The following is a 14786-nucleotide window of genomic DNA, read 5'->3' as shown; positions in this document are numbered from 1 at the left end:
CAATCTTTTCTGTTTCCATGTTTAAAGATTGGTGTGATTACTGCTTTTGTCCAGTCTGATGGAACCTGTCCCGACTCCCAGGCCATTTCAGTTATCCTGTGTAGCCATTTAAGGCCTGACATTCCACTGTATTTGATGAGTTCCGACTTAATTTCATCCACCCCAGCCGCTTTATTGCACTGCAATCTATTGACCATTTTTTCCACTTCCTCAAATGTGATCCTATTTCCATCATCATTCCTATCCCATTCTACCTCGAAATCTGAAACATTACTGATCGCATTTTCACCTACATTGAGCAACTCTTCAAAATACACACTCCATCTGCCCAAGGCATCCACAGGATTCACCAGCGGTTTTCCTGACCTGTCCAAAATACTTGTCATTTCCTTCTTACCTCCCTTTCGAAGACTGCTAATTACACTCCAGAATGGTTTTCCAGCAGCTTGACCCATAGTCTCCAACCTGTTTCCAAAGTCTTCCCACGATTTCTTCTTGGATGCTGCAATTATCTGTTTGGTTTTGTTTCTTTCTTCAACATAACTTTCTCTGTCTGCCTGGGTTCTGGTATGTAGCCATTTTTGATACGCCTTCTTTTTCCTTTTACAGGCTGCCTTGCCTGTATCATTCCACCAAGCTGTTTGCTTCATCCTACTTTTACACACTACTGTTCCAAGACATTCTTTAGCCACTTCTAGTACTGTGTCCCTGTACCTTGTCCATTCCTTTTCCAATGACTGTAATTGACTACATTCAACTAACTGGTACCTTTCTGAGATCGCTGTTATGTACTTGTGCCTGATTTCCTTATCCTGAAGTTTCTCCACTCTTATCCTCCTACATATGGACCTGACCTCACAATCTCAATTTCACTGCAGATTAAATAATGATCATTGTCATCAACGAATACACGTGTGCCACTCACAGCCTTCCTGAATTCCTGATCTGTTATTATATAGTCAATGACAGATCTGGTTCCCCTGCCTTCCCAAGTATACCGGTGAATGTTCGTATGTTTAAAAAAGGAGTTTGTGATTACTAAGCCCATACTGGCACAGAAATCCAAGAGTTGTTTCCCGTTCCTCCATATCCTCTCCAAATTTACCCATAACCTTTTCATACACTTCTGTTCGATTTCCAATCCTGGCGTTAAAATCACCCATGAGCAGAACACTGTTCTTGTCCTTTACTCTAACAACTACATCACTGAGTGCCTCATAAAAACTATCCATCTTATCTTGATCTGTCCCTTCACAATGCGAATATACTGACACAATCCTAATTTTCTTGCTAGACACTGTCAAATCTATCCACATCAGTCGTTAGCCTTATGATGTCTGGGAAATATCTAAGAATATTCCAAGATAAGATTTTTATCGAGAATAAGATTTTTTTTCATCTCGCCACGAAGAGGTGGGGAAGATTGTAAGCTAGACTGACAACTTCACCTAGACAGTTACTCTGCATTTGATATGTGTTTGGCTGTAATGGCATAGAAACACATTCAAATTGTTTGTACACCGTTAGACTCAAGAAAAGCGAGTGGTTTCTGCTCGAGCTCTCTGTCCTCTTATTTTATCACGACTGTCTTTTCTCCTTATGTACCAGAGTCAACAAAATGTTATGGTATTCGGCAATCGACATCGAGCTCGGACGACAATGTCCAGTCAGCATGCTAAAAGTACACTACTGGCCATTAAAATTGCTACACCAAGAAGAAATGCAGATGATAAGCGGGTATTCATTGGACAAATATATTACACTAGAACTGACATGTGATTACATTTTCACGCAATTTAGGTGCATAGATCCTGAGAAATCAGTACCCAGAAAAACCACCTCTGGCCGTAAAAACAGCCTTGATACGCCTGGGCATTGAGTCAAACAGAGCTTGGATGGCGCGTACAGGTACAGCTGCCCATGCAGCTTCAACACGAAACCACAGTTCATCAAGAATAGCGACTGGCGTATTGTGACGAGCCAGTTGCTCGGACACCATTGACCAGACGTTTTCAGTTGGTGAGAGATCTAGAGAATGTGCTGGCCAGGGCAGCAGTCGAACATTTTCTGTATCCAGAAAGGCCCGTACAGGACCTCCAACATGCGGTCGTGCATTATCCTGCTGAAATGAAGGATTTCGCAGGGATCGAATGAAGGGTAGAGCCACGGGTCGTAACACATCTGAAATGTAACGTCCACTGTTCAGAGTGCCGTCAGTGCGAGCAAGAGGTGACCGAGACGTGTAACCAATGGCACGCCATACCATCATGCCGGGTGATACGCCAGTATGCCGATGACGAATACACGCTTCGAATGTGCGTTCACCGCGTTGTCGCCAAACACGGATGCGACAGAACCTGTATTAATCCAAAAAAAATGACGTTTTGCCATTCGTGCACCCAGGTTCGTCGTTGAGTAAACCATCGCAGGCTCCCCTGTCTGTGATGACGCGTCAAGGATAACAGCAGCCACGATCTGCGAGCTGATAGTTCAGGCTGCTGCAAGCGTCGTCGAACTGTTCGTGCAGATGGTTGTTGTCTTGCAAACGTCCCCATCTGTTGACTCAGGGATCGAGATGTGGCTGCACGATGTGTTACAACCATGGGGATAAGTTGCCTGTCATCTCGATTGCTAGTGATACGAGGCCGTTGGGATCCAACACGGCGTTCCGTATTACCCTCCTGAACCCACCGATTACATATTCTGTTAACAGTCATTGGATCTCGACCAAAGCGAGCAGTAATGTCGCGATACTATAAACCGCAATCGCGATAGTCTCTTATCCGCCCTTTATCTAAGTCGGAAACGTGATGGTACGCATTTCTCCTCGTTACACGAGGCATCACAACGACGTTTCACCAGGCAACGCCGGTCAACTGCTATTTGTGTATGAGAAATCGGTTGGAAACTTTCTTCATGTCAGCAAGTTGTAGGTGTCACCACCGGCGCCAACCTTGTGTGAATGCTCTGAAAAGCTAATCATTTGCATATCACAGCATCTTCTTCCTGCCGGTTAAATTTCGCGTCTGTAGCACGTCCTCTTCGTGGTGTAGCAATTTTAATGGCCAGTAGTGTACATCTACATCTCCACCTACATAGATACTCTGTAAGCCACCGTACGGTGCGTGGCGGAGGGCACCCCGTACGACTACCAATCGTTTCCTTTCCTGTTCCACTCGCAAATAGAGCGACGGAAAAACGAGTATCTATATGCCTCGGTACGAGCCCTGATTTCTCGCATCTTACCTTCGCGGTCTTTAAGTGCAATGTATATTGGCGGCAGTAGAATCGTTCCGGAATCAGTTTCAAATGCCAGTTCTCTAAATTTTACCAATAGTGTTTCTGGAAAAGAACGTCGCCTTCACTCCAGGGATTCCCATTTTAGTTCCCGAAGCATCTTCGTAACACTTGTGGGTTGTTCAAACCTACCGGTAACAAATCTAGCTGTCCGCCTTTGAACTGCCTCGATGTCGTCCCCCAGTACGACCTGGTACGTACACTCCTGGAAATTGAAATAAGAACACCGTGAATTCATTGTCCCAGGGAGGGGAAACTTTATTGACACATTCCTGGGGTCAGATACATCACATGATCACACTGACAGAACCACAGGCACATAGACACAGGCAACAGAGCATGCACAATGTCGGCACTAGTACAGTGTATATCCACCTTTCGCAGCAATGCAGGCTGCTATTCTCCCATGGAGACGATCGTAGAGATGCTGGATGTAGTCCTGTGGAACGGCTTGCCATGCCATTTCCACCTGGCGCCTCAGTTGGACCAGCGTTCGTGCTGGACGTGCAGACCGCGTGAGACGACGCTTCATCCAGTCCCAAACATGCTCAATGGGGGACAGATCCGGAGATCTTGCTGGCCAGGGTAGTTGACTTACACCTTCTAGAGCACGTTGGGTGGCACGGGATACATGCGGACGTGCATTGTCCTGTTGGAACAGCAAGTTCCCTTGCCGGTCTAGGAATGGTAGGAATGGTAGAACGATGGGTTCGATGACGGTTTGGATGTACCGTGCACTATTCAGTGTCCCCTCGACGATCACCAGTGGTGTACGGCCAGTGTAGGAGAACGCTCCCCACACCATGATGCCGGGTGTTGGTCCTGTGTGCCTCGGTCGTATGCAGTCCTGATTGTGGCGCTCACCTGCACGGCGCCAAACACGCATACGACCATCATTGGCACCAAGGCAGAAGCGACTCTCATCGCTGAAGACGACACGTCTCCATTCGTCCCTCCATTCACGCCTGTCGCGACACCACTGGAGGCGGACTGCACGATGTTGGCGCGTGAGCGGAAGACGGCCTAACGGTGTGCGGGACCGTAGCCTAGCTTCATGGAGACGGTTGCGAATGGTCCTCGCCGATACCCCAGGAGCAACAGTGTCCCTAATTTGCTGGGAAGTGGCGGTGCGGTCTCCTACGGCACTGCGTAGGATCCTACGGTCTTGGCGTGCATCCGTGCGTCGCTGAGGTCCGGTCCCAGGTCGACGGGCACGTGCACCTTCCGCCGACCACTGGTGACAACATCGATGTACTGTGGAGACCTCACGCCCCACGTGTTGAGCAATTCGGCGGTACATCCACCCGGCCTCCCGCATGCCCACTATACGCCCTCGCTCAAAGTCCGTCAACTGCACATACGGTTCACGTCCACGCTGTCGCGGCATGCTACCAGTGTTAAAGACTGCGATGGAGCTCCGTATGCCACGGCAAACTGGCTGACACTGACGGCGGCGGTGCACAAATGCTGCGCAGCTAGCGCCATTCGACGGCCAACACCGCGGTTCCTGGTGTGTCCGCTGTGCCGTGCGTGTGATCATTGCTTGTACAGCCCCCTCGCAGTGTCCGGAGCAAGTATGGTGGGTCTGACACACCGGTGTCAATGTGTTCTTTTTTCCATTTCCAGGAGTGTACGAGCACGTACACACACAGCGGTTCTCGAACAGCGTTGTGAAAGAGCAGCGCATTTGTTTTGTCCAGAAAGAGAATGATTGGCAGAAAATTCCGATCATTGTTTTCAGAGACTTGCTAACTATGCTGAAAAACGGTATCATCTGTCTGTGTCACTTTGATTTGTGGTGCAACATTCAATAAAAGTTATTTGCCCACCCATAACTGTGTGCAACTTACTTTTTTAAATCACGTCGTAGGTGATGGTACTAGTTAAAGTTGTTTGTAAATGCAATCCCCGAACATTTACGAGTAGATGAATCGACAACGTTTAAAATTGTATAATTTATCGCGTAACCAAAATTTAATGACATTTGGTCAGTACTCATGTGGAGGACCACACACTTCTTATTGTTCGGAGCCAACTGCCACTTTTCTCCCCATGCAGTTACATCGCCTGAATCGCTTTTTAATTCGTATAAAATCACTTTCAGTGCTAGACCACGTCATTACGAAATACTAAAACAATTACATACTCAAGGTTTTGACCTTCTTTGCTGCGGTGTTTTCCAGGCGCCTAGACTGACAATGAGGAGATAGCCGTTGCAAAGACGCTCTAAACTTCGCGTTTATAGTTTTACTGTCTTATAACGACTCAGACAAAAATAATTTTATTGGAATACATACAGGCCGTGAAAACCAATGAACTTATGCAATTCGTTTTGATCTTCATCTACATCTATATTTATACTCCGCAAGCCACCCATCGGTGTTTGATCTCCTCGGGAGGTATAAGTAGGGGGAAGCAATATATTCGGTACCTCATCCAGAAACGCACCCTCTCGAAACCTGGACAGCAAACTACATCGCGATGCAGAGCGCCTCTCTTGCAGAGTCTGTCACTTGAGTTTGTTAAACATCTCCGTAACGCTATCACGCTTACCAAATAACCCTGTGACGAAACGCGCCGCTCTTCTTTGGATATTCTCTATCTCCTCTGTCGACCCGACCTGGTACGGATCCCACACTGATGAGTAATACTCAAGTATAGGTCGAACGAGTGTTTCGTAAGCCACCTTCTTTATTGATGGACTACATTTTCTAAGGCCTCTCCCAATGAAACTCAACCTAGCACCCGCCTTACCAATAATTAATTTTATATGATCATTCCACTTCAAATCGTTCCGTACTTATACTCCCAGATATTTTACAGAAGTAACTGTTACTAGGGTTTGTTCCGCTATCATATAATCACACAATAAAGGATCCTTCTTTCTATGCATTCGCAATACATTACATTTGTCTGTGTTAAGGGTCAGTTGCACCAAGTGCCTATCCACTGCAGATCTTCCTGCATTTCGCTGCAATCTTCTAATGCTGCAACTTCTCTGTATACTACAGCATCATCCGCGAAAAGCCGCATGCGCATGCGCATGAGCCGCATCTTCTGACGACTTTACTAGACGGTAAACGACAGCATCGTCTGTAAGCAATCTGAGAGCTGCACGGCTGGCTCCTACAGCGTTCATGTAAGTTGGTTAGTTAGTTAGTTGGTTACATGTTCCACGAATCATTTTGCACGATGGATCTTATTACATTCACATCGCAAATTAATTTGTACGTATGGTTACATTCTGAACATTTCGAAGGTTTTTTTCCAAAAAGAAAAAATATGTACATATGTGAGACAGTAATTCCTACCCAACACCTAAAGTAATAGAAATTCTTCTACGGAACAGAAAGAGTTGTCAAGGAGAAAATTTCTCAGTTTACTTTCAAATTTTACTTTGCTGTCTGTCAGACATTTGATGTCACTGGATAAGTGATCAATAATTTTTGTTGCAGCATTGTGCACCGCCTTTTTGTACTACAGACAACTTTACTGTGGAGTAATGAATGTCATTTTTCCTTCTGCTGCTGTAATTCTGTATATCATTGTTCCTTATGAACTGTAGTGGATTATTTACAACAAACTTCATGGAGAAATAAATATACTGTGAAGCAGCAGTCAGAATGCCTAACTCCTTAAACAGAAGACTACAAGATGACAGTGGGTGAGAACGACATATTATTTTTACAGCACGTTTTCGCGCGATGAAGATTTGCTTTCTTAAAGATGAGTTACCCTAAAACGTTATTCCATTATTGAATGAAAATGTGCAAAATATATTAACTTACTGATTTGTCTCTCCACAATGTTTGCAATGATTCTAACAGTAAATGTGGCTGAACTGTATTGTTTTAGGAGTTCCAAAATGTTCTTTTTCCAATTTAAATTCTCATCAGTATGGACCCCCTAAGAATTTTGAGGTTTGCATCCTATTTATTATAGGTTATACTTATCATTGGTGTAGTACTCGAGACGTGCAGAACTGAATGTTGTTTCTTTTTAAAATTCAGGATGAGACCATTCGTAGAAAACCAGTCAAAGATACTTTTAACAACTTTGTTTACCGTTTCTTCTGTTTCTGTATGAATACTTGGATTTATCACAGTACTACTGTCATCTGCAAAAAAATAACTAATTCTGCTTGTTCTCTATCAGACGAAAGATAGTTTACTTATATGAGGAACAATAGTGGAGCCAAGATCTAGCCCTGGGTAACCCCACACGTGATTTCTACCCAGTTAGAATTATGTCCCCGAACTATATTGGTTGAATTACTAAGTACAACTTTCTTCATTCTTTTGGTTACATATGACATCTTCGACTGGTTGGCTTTACCATCAGTCCCATAAAACTTCAATACTGTGATTCTCACTCTTAAATGACTTAGATAGAAGTCAGAAAATACCAAACGGTGCTATTTTATTATTTAATGCTTGTAAAATCCGGTGAGTGAACATGTAAACGGCATTATCAGTACAGCAACCCTTATGAAATCGAAACTGTGATTTGCTCAGGCTATTATTGTTGCGCTCGGGGGCCACAGCGCAGTTGCGACACCTGTGGATGGCCAACCGGTCGTGATAATAAAAGAAATACACAACTGAAGCGGTATTTTCAACCCCTGGTGTAATGTTCAGTTGCGGATGTTCTCCCAGCACGTTTGTTTGTATTGTCGTTAGGATGAGATGCCATTCTAGAGTACGTTACCTTCTCAAAGGAACAACAAAGGCCTGTAGCGCTACTTTGGGTAACCTACATATAGAGTTGATTTCATTAGATGATTTCCGGCCAAACAATATGAACTTTGGCGTTTGTGACAGGTAGCGACGAACCGCGTAGACACGCCATTTGACTAGAAGCTGTTTGTCAGGAACGGTGTAAAAAGCCTTCTGGAAATGTAGAAACGTCGAATATACCTCAGATGCACTTTTAATGGTGTGAATAGAGCCAGTAACACTTTATGAATCCGTTCTCGTTATGCGTCAGTAGACTGTTTTCGCAGAGGTACGAGGTGCATTCAAGTTCTAAGGCCTCCGATTTTTTTTCTCCGGACTGGAAAGAGATAGAAACATGCGCATTGTTTTAAAATGAGTCCGCGTTCATTGTCAATACGTCCCAGAGATGGCAGCACCGTACAGCAGATGGAATTTTACCGCCAGCGGCGAGAATGAGAACTGTTTTAAATACTTAAAATGGCGACGTTTTCCTTACTTGAACAACGTGCAATCATTCGTTTTCTGAATTTGCGTCGTGTGAAGCCAATTGAAATTCATTGACAGTTGAAGGAGACATGTGGTGATGGAGTTATGGATGTGTCGAAAGTGCGTTCGTGGGTGCAACAGTTTAATGAAGGCAGAACATCGTGTGACAACAAACCGAAACAACCTCGGGTTCGCACAAGCCGGTCTGACGACATTGTTTTGGGGAATCGCCGAATGACTGTTGAACAGATCGCCTCCACAGTTGGCATTTCTGTGGGTTCTGTGCACACAATCCCGCATGACGACCTGAAAATGCGAAAAGTATCATCCAGGTGGGTGCCACGAATGCTGACGGACGACCACATGGCTGCCCGTGTGGCATGTTGCCAAGCAATGTTGACGCGCAACGACAGCACGACTGGGACTTTCTTTTCGTCGGTTGTGACAATGGATGAGACGTGGATGCCATTTTTCAATCCAGAAACAAAGCGCCAGTCAGCTCAATGGAAGCACACAGATTCACCGCCACCAAAAAAATTTCAGGTAACCTCCAGTGCTGAAAAAATGATGGTGCCCATGTTCTGGGACAGCTAGGGCGTAATCCTTACCCATTGCGTTCCAAAGGGCACTACGGTAACAGGTGCATCCTACGAAAATGTTTTGAAGAACAAATTCCTTTCTGCACTGCAACAAAAACGTCTGGGAAGGGTTGCGCGTGCGCTGTTTCACCAAGACAACGCACCCGCACATCGAGCTAACTTTACGCAACAGTTTCTTCGTGATAACAACTTTGAAGTGATTCCTCATGCTCCCTACTCACCTGACCTGGCTCCTAGTGACTTTTGGCTTTTTCCAAAAATGAAAGACACTCTCCGTGGCCGCACATTCATCAGCCGTGCTGGTATTGCCTCAGTGATTTTCCAGTGGTCTAAACAGACTCCTAAAGAAGCCTTCGCCGCTGCTATGGAATCATAGCGTCAGCGTTGTGAAAAATGTGTACGTCTGCAGGGCGATTACGTCGAGAAGTAACGCCAGTTTCATCGAATTCGGGTAAGTAGTTAGTTAGAAAAAAAATCGGTGGCCTTAGAACTTGAATGCACCTCGTATTTCACAGTTTTGAAAGACAGTTCTAAAATTATACTACAATCCTATGTAAATAGTTTGTGTCTATAAATCAACAGAGTATTTCTATTTCCGTCTTTTGGGACAGGAAATTAGACCGGCACTGCCTAAGTTAGAAGAATGTACGGATTGCTACTAATACGTTTTAGCTTATAAATTATTGCATGTTATTACTTTCACATGTGATATAGAATTAATTTTACGTAACAATGGTGAGCACATGCTAATACATCTCTATTATTAAAAGCAAGATCCAGCTACGTTCAACAATAAAAATGCTTTTCCATATTGAGTCGTGAATGGTTGAGCCACTACTTCTTCTGGGTCATTATTGACACACTTTAAATTTATGTATGTATTTTTACGATATTGGATAATCTATTTTATCTACAATTTTGTTATTTCATTTTAATACCAATCGACAGTCTACATAGAAAAAAACAATTAAAAGGAAAACGACTGGAAATTATCATTTCAATAAAGGTATGTTGAAACTTTAATTACTTCAGCTACATTTTATAACTCTATGTTGATGATACTGAATAGCAAACAATTCTTTTTAGGTTGATGCTGGCGACAGGTTTTCATTTGTCCGTCATATGACGGGTCTTGTCGCGAGAGCACGCCATCGTTGGTCCGTCATATAACGGGTGTTGGTGTTAATACGTTAAGCGATTTAGGGAGATCACAGAAAGCAAACATCTGGATAACCGCTCAGAGATTTTAACAGTCTCTTCCCGGAATATGAATCCATCGTCTAACTACTGCGCTACCTTAATCCGTGTCGAAGAAATATGTCCGACGTCTCTGGAAAGTCCAAGATGATGCGAGGAATCTGATTTCAGCGAGAAGCCTATAGACATTCTATTTCTCACATGAAAGGACGGTAGATTAAAATTAGAGTTTCAGAATAAAATTCAGTCGTCAGTTGCACAATTGTGAAATTTATTTCGCTTTACCAGTTTCAAAAGATAAAACTGTCACCTTCAGAAGCCTACGAAATATGAGATATTATAAATCATTGTAACTTGGCCATACTTGTATGTAAAGTATAAGAAGTGTGTTACAAAAACTTACTTAATATTAGTTCAACAGACATCAATATCTTCTTTACAGAAGCATAATGCTATGAAATGTCCAAAAGTGTACATATCGTATGTGACAGCTGTAGACAAATATTGATAATTTACAGTAAATGAATCACATTCATGTAAATAATTGTTAAGCTAGCATCAAGGAACATATACAAAAGCATATAAAAAGTATAAGTAAAATCACATTTATGTACATAGTCAATTTGTTATGCTAACAGCGATGAACATACATAAAAGCATATGAAATGTTAACTAAGGTACATAACGAAAGCTATACATAGTACATATGAGAAACATGGCACATAGTTCCACATAATCTATTGCTGCCATTAATATGTAGGAGAAATGGGCTACTTTTCATCATTTTATAAGACCTGAAATATAATGGAAGTAGTGTCTGTTTTTCAGTGCAAGCTTATTTCGGCAAATCTGGAATGTTAGGTAGGAATGTTTATATATTTTGAACTCTTCTAAGAGGTTAATTTTGTAGCCCTTATCAACTATACGAGTATACAAAATTCCCATATTGAGCAACTGAAAAACTTCTCAAATCTGGGATGTATAAAATTCAATGTAATATGTGTCCGAGTTTGTATATAGAACTGACACACATGGCATTTAAAAACCGCTGCAGTAAGCACTTCTAACAAATATGGTGAAAATTAATGTAATCTAACTTTTGCAGAACATATCAAAACCCAGAAATGCACTCTTCCTCCTCCATCTTTGTTAAAGTAGAAATTTTGCACATACTTGACGAGCGCTACAAAATGAACCTTTTAAAAAATCTCGAAATATATAAACATTTCTACCTAAATCCCAAAGATCTGTTGAATGATCGGCTACACTGAACAATAGACACTATTTCGATTTTATTGCATGTCTTTATAAAATTATAAACATTAGCCCATTTCCAAATTCTAATGATTAATAATATCTCAAATTTTGGAGGCTTCCAAAGGTGATAGATTAATCTGTTGAAACTGGTAAAGCGAAATAAATTTCCTAGCTGTGCAACTGACGACTGAATTTCATTATGAAAAATACTTTATATCACGGTGGCTGAGAAAATAACCTCTGTGCATAAGTTTTTGTTGGTTCGTTCGTTTGCTCTTAATTCATGCAAATCTGTAATTTTATTCTGATCTTGAAAAAAGTTTGGACATTTCACCTTCAAGACAAGAGGAAGATCACTGTCTACATCAGTTTTCGTAATGCGACTTGAAACATATACGAGGGTAATTCCAAAAGTATGGTCTCCTATTTTTTTACAAGTACATAGACCTGTTTATTTCTACAGAGGTTTACATCAGTTTACAGCTTGAACATTTAGCTATTTTTCGACATAATCAACATTTCTGTCGATGCATTTTTGTAGACGCTGTGGCAGTTTTGGTCTGCCCATGTCATACCAGCTCGCCGCCATGCTGTTCATAAAGTTATGAACCTCTTCTTACACCTCGCCGTCGGAGCTGAATAGCTTTCCGGCCAAACGTTCTTTTAACCTAGAGAACCGGTGCTAGTCACTGGGCGGCAAGTCAGGACTATAGGGTGGGTGGGTGATTATGTTCCACTGAAACTGTTGCAGGAGCGCAACAGGTTGGCCGAGCTATGTATGGGAGAGCATTGTCATGGAGAATGTGTACGGCCTTGCTCAATATTCCTCTTCTCCGGTTCTGAATTGCCAGTTTGAAATTTTACAGGGTCTCACAGCGCTTGTCGGCGTTAATTTTGGTCCCAGTGATTCAGCTCCGACCACGAAGTGAAAGAAGAGGTTCATAACTTTCCGAACAGCATGGCAGCGAGCTGGTATGACATGGGCAGACCAAAACTGCCACAGCGTCTACAAAAATGCATCGACAGAAATGATGATTATGTCGAAAAATAGCTAAATGTTGAAGCTGTAAACTGATGTAAACCACTGTAGAAATAAACAGGTCTATGTACTTATAAAAAAAATAGGAGACCTTACATTTGGGATTACTTTCGTATGTATGCAATATACAAAGGGGAAGGTTGTTACCAAAAATCTCTAAAAGTTCTTGGTCTATTTACTTCAAATTGCTACACGATCTCTAATGAACATTTGGGCGGTTATACGTAATATACTTTTAATATTTACTACATACATACCAAACTTCTCGATAAGTTCTTGACGCATTTACTTAAAAGTTCTTCGCCGATTTACTTCAAATTTCTACATTCAGATGAAACAATGAAGAAAATTATTGAAAAATTAAATGCCTAACATCATGCGTTACATACATATTGCTTTAATTTGTAATTTAAAAAGGGATCAAAGCATAATCTGTGATGCAATTGTTATTACTGAACTTTTGGTTTGAAATTAGAGTGTATTTGGAAAAGTCAGAATCAGAAGTATGACCTTCGATTTCAAGCGATTGCATTTTCTCATGTGGCGTGGATTCACTATGACTATCACCAAGGCACAGCGCCAATGACTTTGTGTGGCAGACATTAAAAATCTCGTGCAACGCCGGGCAGTATGGCTAGTAAAATCATAAAACTTAAGAGTGACAGCTCGCACAGAGAGACAGAAGCGAGATTTACAGTAAGCGGTGTGTGTAGCGCAGCAGCAGCAGCAGTGGCAGCGGCGAGGCGCCGGCTACGCGGTCAGCCGCCCACGCGCTTGCCTGCCTGCCTACCTGTGGCGTGGGAGCGTCCGGCCGCGGGCGCCTTCGGGCCGCTACTGGCTGGCGCGCTTCCCGCCCCCACGCCGCCCCCGCGGCCGCCCCCACCCGCAGCGCCGGACCACGTGTGTGCTGTGCGCTGACTGCGCCGGACGGCCGTCCGGAGGCTGTGTTTACGGCGCCAGGGGGACCCTAACAGCCGTACACACTCATCCGGCACTCCAGCCAGCAGTTTCGGAGGTTTCCCTTCACCGTAAGAGAATACCAACGCCGTCTTCAGTAACTCCCTCCAACTCTTTTGCGACTTATCGAAGGCATTTGAATGTGTTAACTACAATATTATATTACAGGAATAATTTTTCCAGAAGCCTTTTAATACCGTTCCTCATAAGCGACTATTAATCAAATTGAGTGCCTATGGAGTATCGTCTCAGTTGTGTGACTGGTTCGTAATCTCCTGTCAGCGAGGCGAATAGCGCGAGTTTTGGTGTTCTTGTAAAGATAATAACATTTAGCTTAGTACTGGTTATGTGGTAAATAGGTATATTAGTCTGTTTTTTCAGCGTACCATTAAAGGTTTCATTTTTCTTTGCGTAATATGGAAGAAAACTCGAAAAGATCGTACAGTCGGGTTATAGTCGTATTTTCTGTATACGTTTGGCCGCAGCAAATCCATAGAATTTCGTTTAATTGTTCTTTGCTCTCTCCAGCAATTTAACTGCAGCGTACCTCTTCATTATTTAATTTACATTTCCGGAATGTAGTGTAAAGTTTAAGTTGTTGTTTCAGAAATTTCGCGCTGTTCAAAAATGGTTCAAATGGCTCTGAGCACAATGGGACTTAACTTCTGAGGTCATCAGTCGCCTAGAACTTAGAACTACTTAAACCTAACTAACCTAAGGACATCGCACATACCCATACTCGAGGCATAATTAGAACCCGCGACCGTAGCGGCCGCGCGGTTCCAGACTGTAGCGCCTAGAACCGCTCGGTCACCCCGGCCGGCTTCGCGCTGTTGTTTTTGTTTACACACGGTTGCGTATAGACCAAATTTGTCGAATCATATTTACGTGTTTATCTGTAATTTAAATGACTTATTCTTAATAAACTATTGCATTTACCATGAGTGAAAAGTGCTTGACTTGCCGTACAGTTGTTAGGTCGAGGCTTTTGTGCGACAGGTGCTGTAGTTTTTTCCCCGTGGGTGACTGTAGTGGCGTGGGAGTAGGGGAAGTAAATGAGACTCATCAGTGGTTTTTTAGGATATGTAGTAGAGATAGGAAGATACTAGAAAGGGAAAATTGCTGACCTTCAGGGTGAGTTAGACAAGACCGGGGTAGATCATGACAGCTTAAGGAGGAGAAGGGTAAAGAGAGGTGGGAAGTGGCAACAGGCAACAGGAGGAACAGGCCTATAACTTT

At 43.0% G+C, this 14786-nt stretch overlaps 1 protein-coding gene across 2 annotated transcripts in view; it reads right to left on the bottom strand.

Annotated features, from left to right (window-relative positions):
* Positions 1-13447, bottom strand: part of LOC126095082 (ras-related and estrogen-regulated growth inhibitor) — a 207969-nt gene extending 194522 nt beyond the window's left edge. Inside the window, exon 1 of one of the 2 annotated variants that reach the window (XM_049909765.1) lies at positions 13381-13447. The gene's annotated coding sequence lies outside the window, so the exon portion shown is untranslated. The remainder of the gene's footprint in view (positions 1-13380) is intronic. The other variant, XM_049909767.1, reaches the window with a different exon arrangement.
* Positions 13448-14786: the final 1339 nt, after the last annotated feature.

This window comes from Schistocerca cancellata, chromosome 8, assembly GCF_023864275.1.
Source record: "Schistocerca cancellata isolate TAMUIC-IGC-003103 chromosome 8, iqSchCanc2.1, whole genome shotgun sequence".
Classification (NCBI taxonomy): domain Eukaryota; kingdom Metazoa; phylum Arthropoda; class Insecta; order Orthoptera; family Acrididae; genus Schistocerca; species Schistocerca cancellata.
This window is presented reverse-complemented; position numbering and strand designations above follow the sequence as displayed.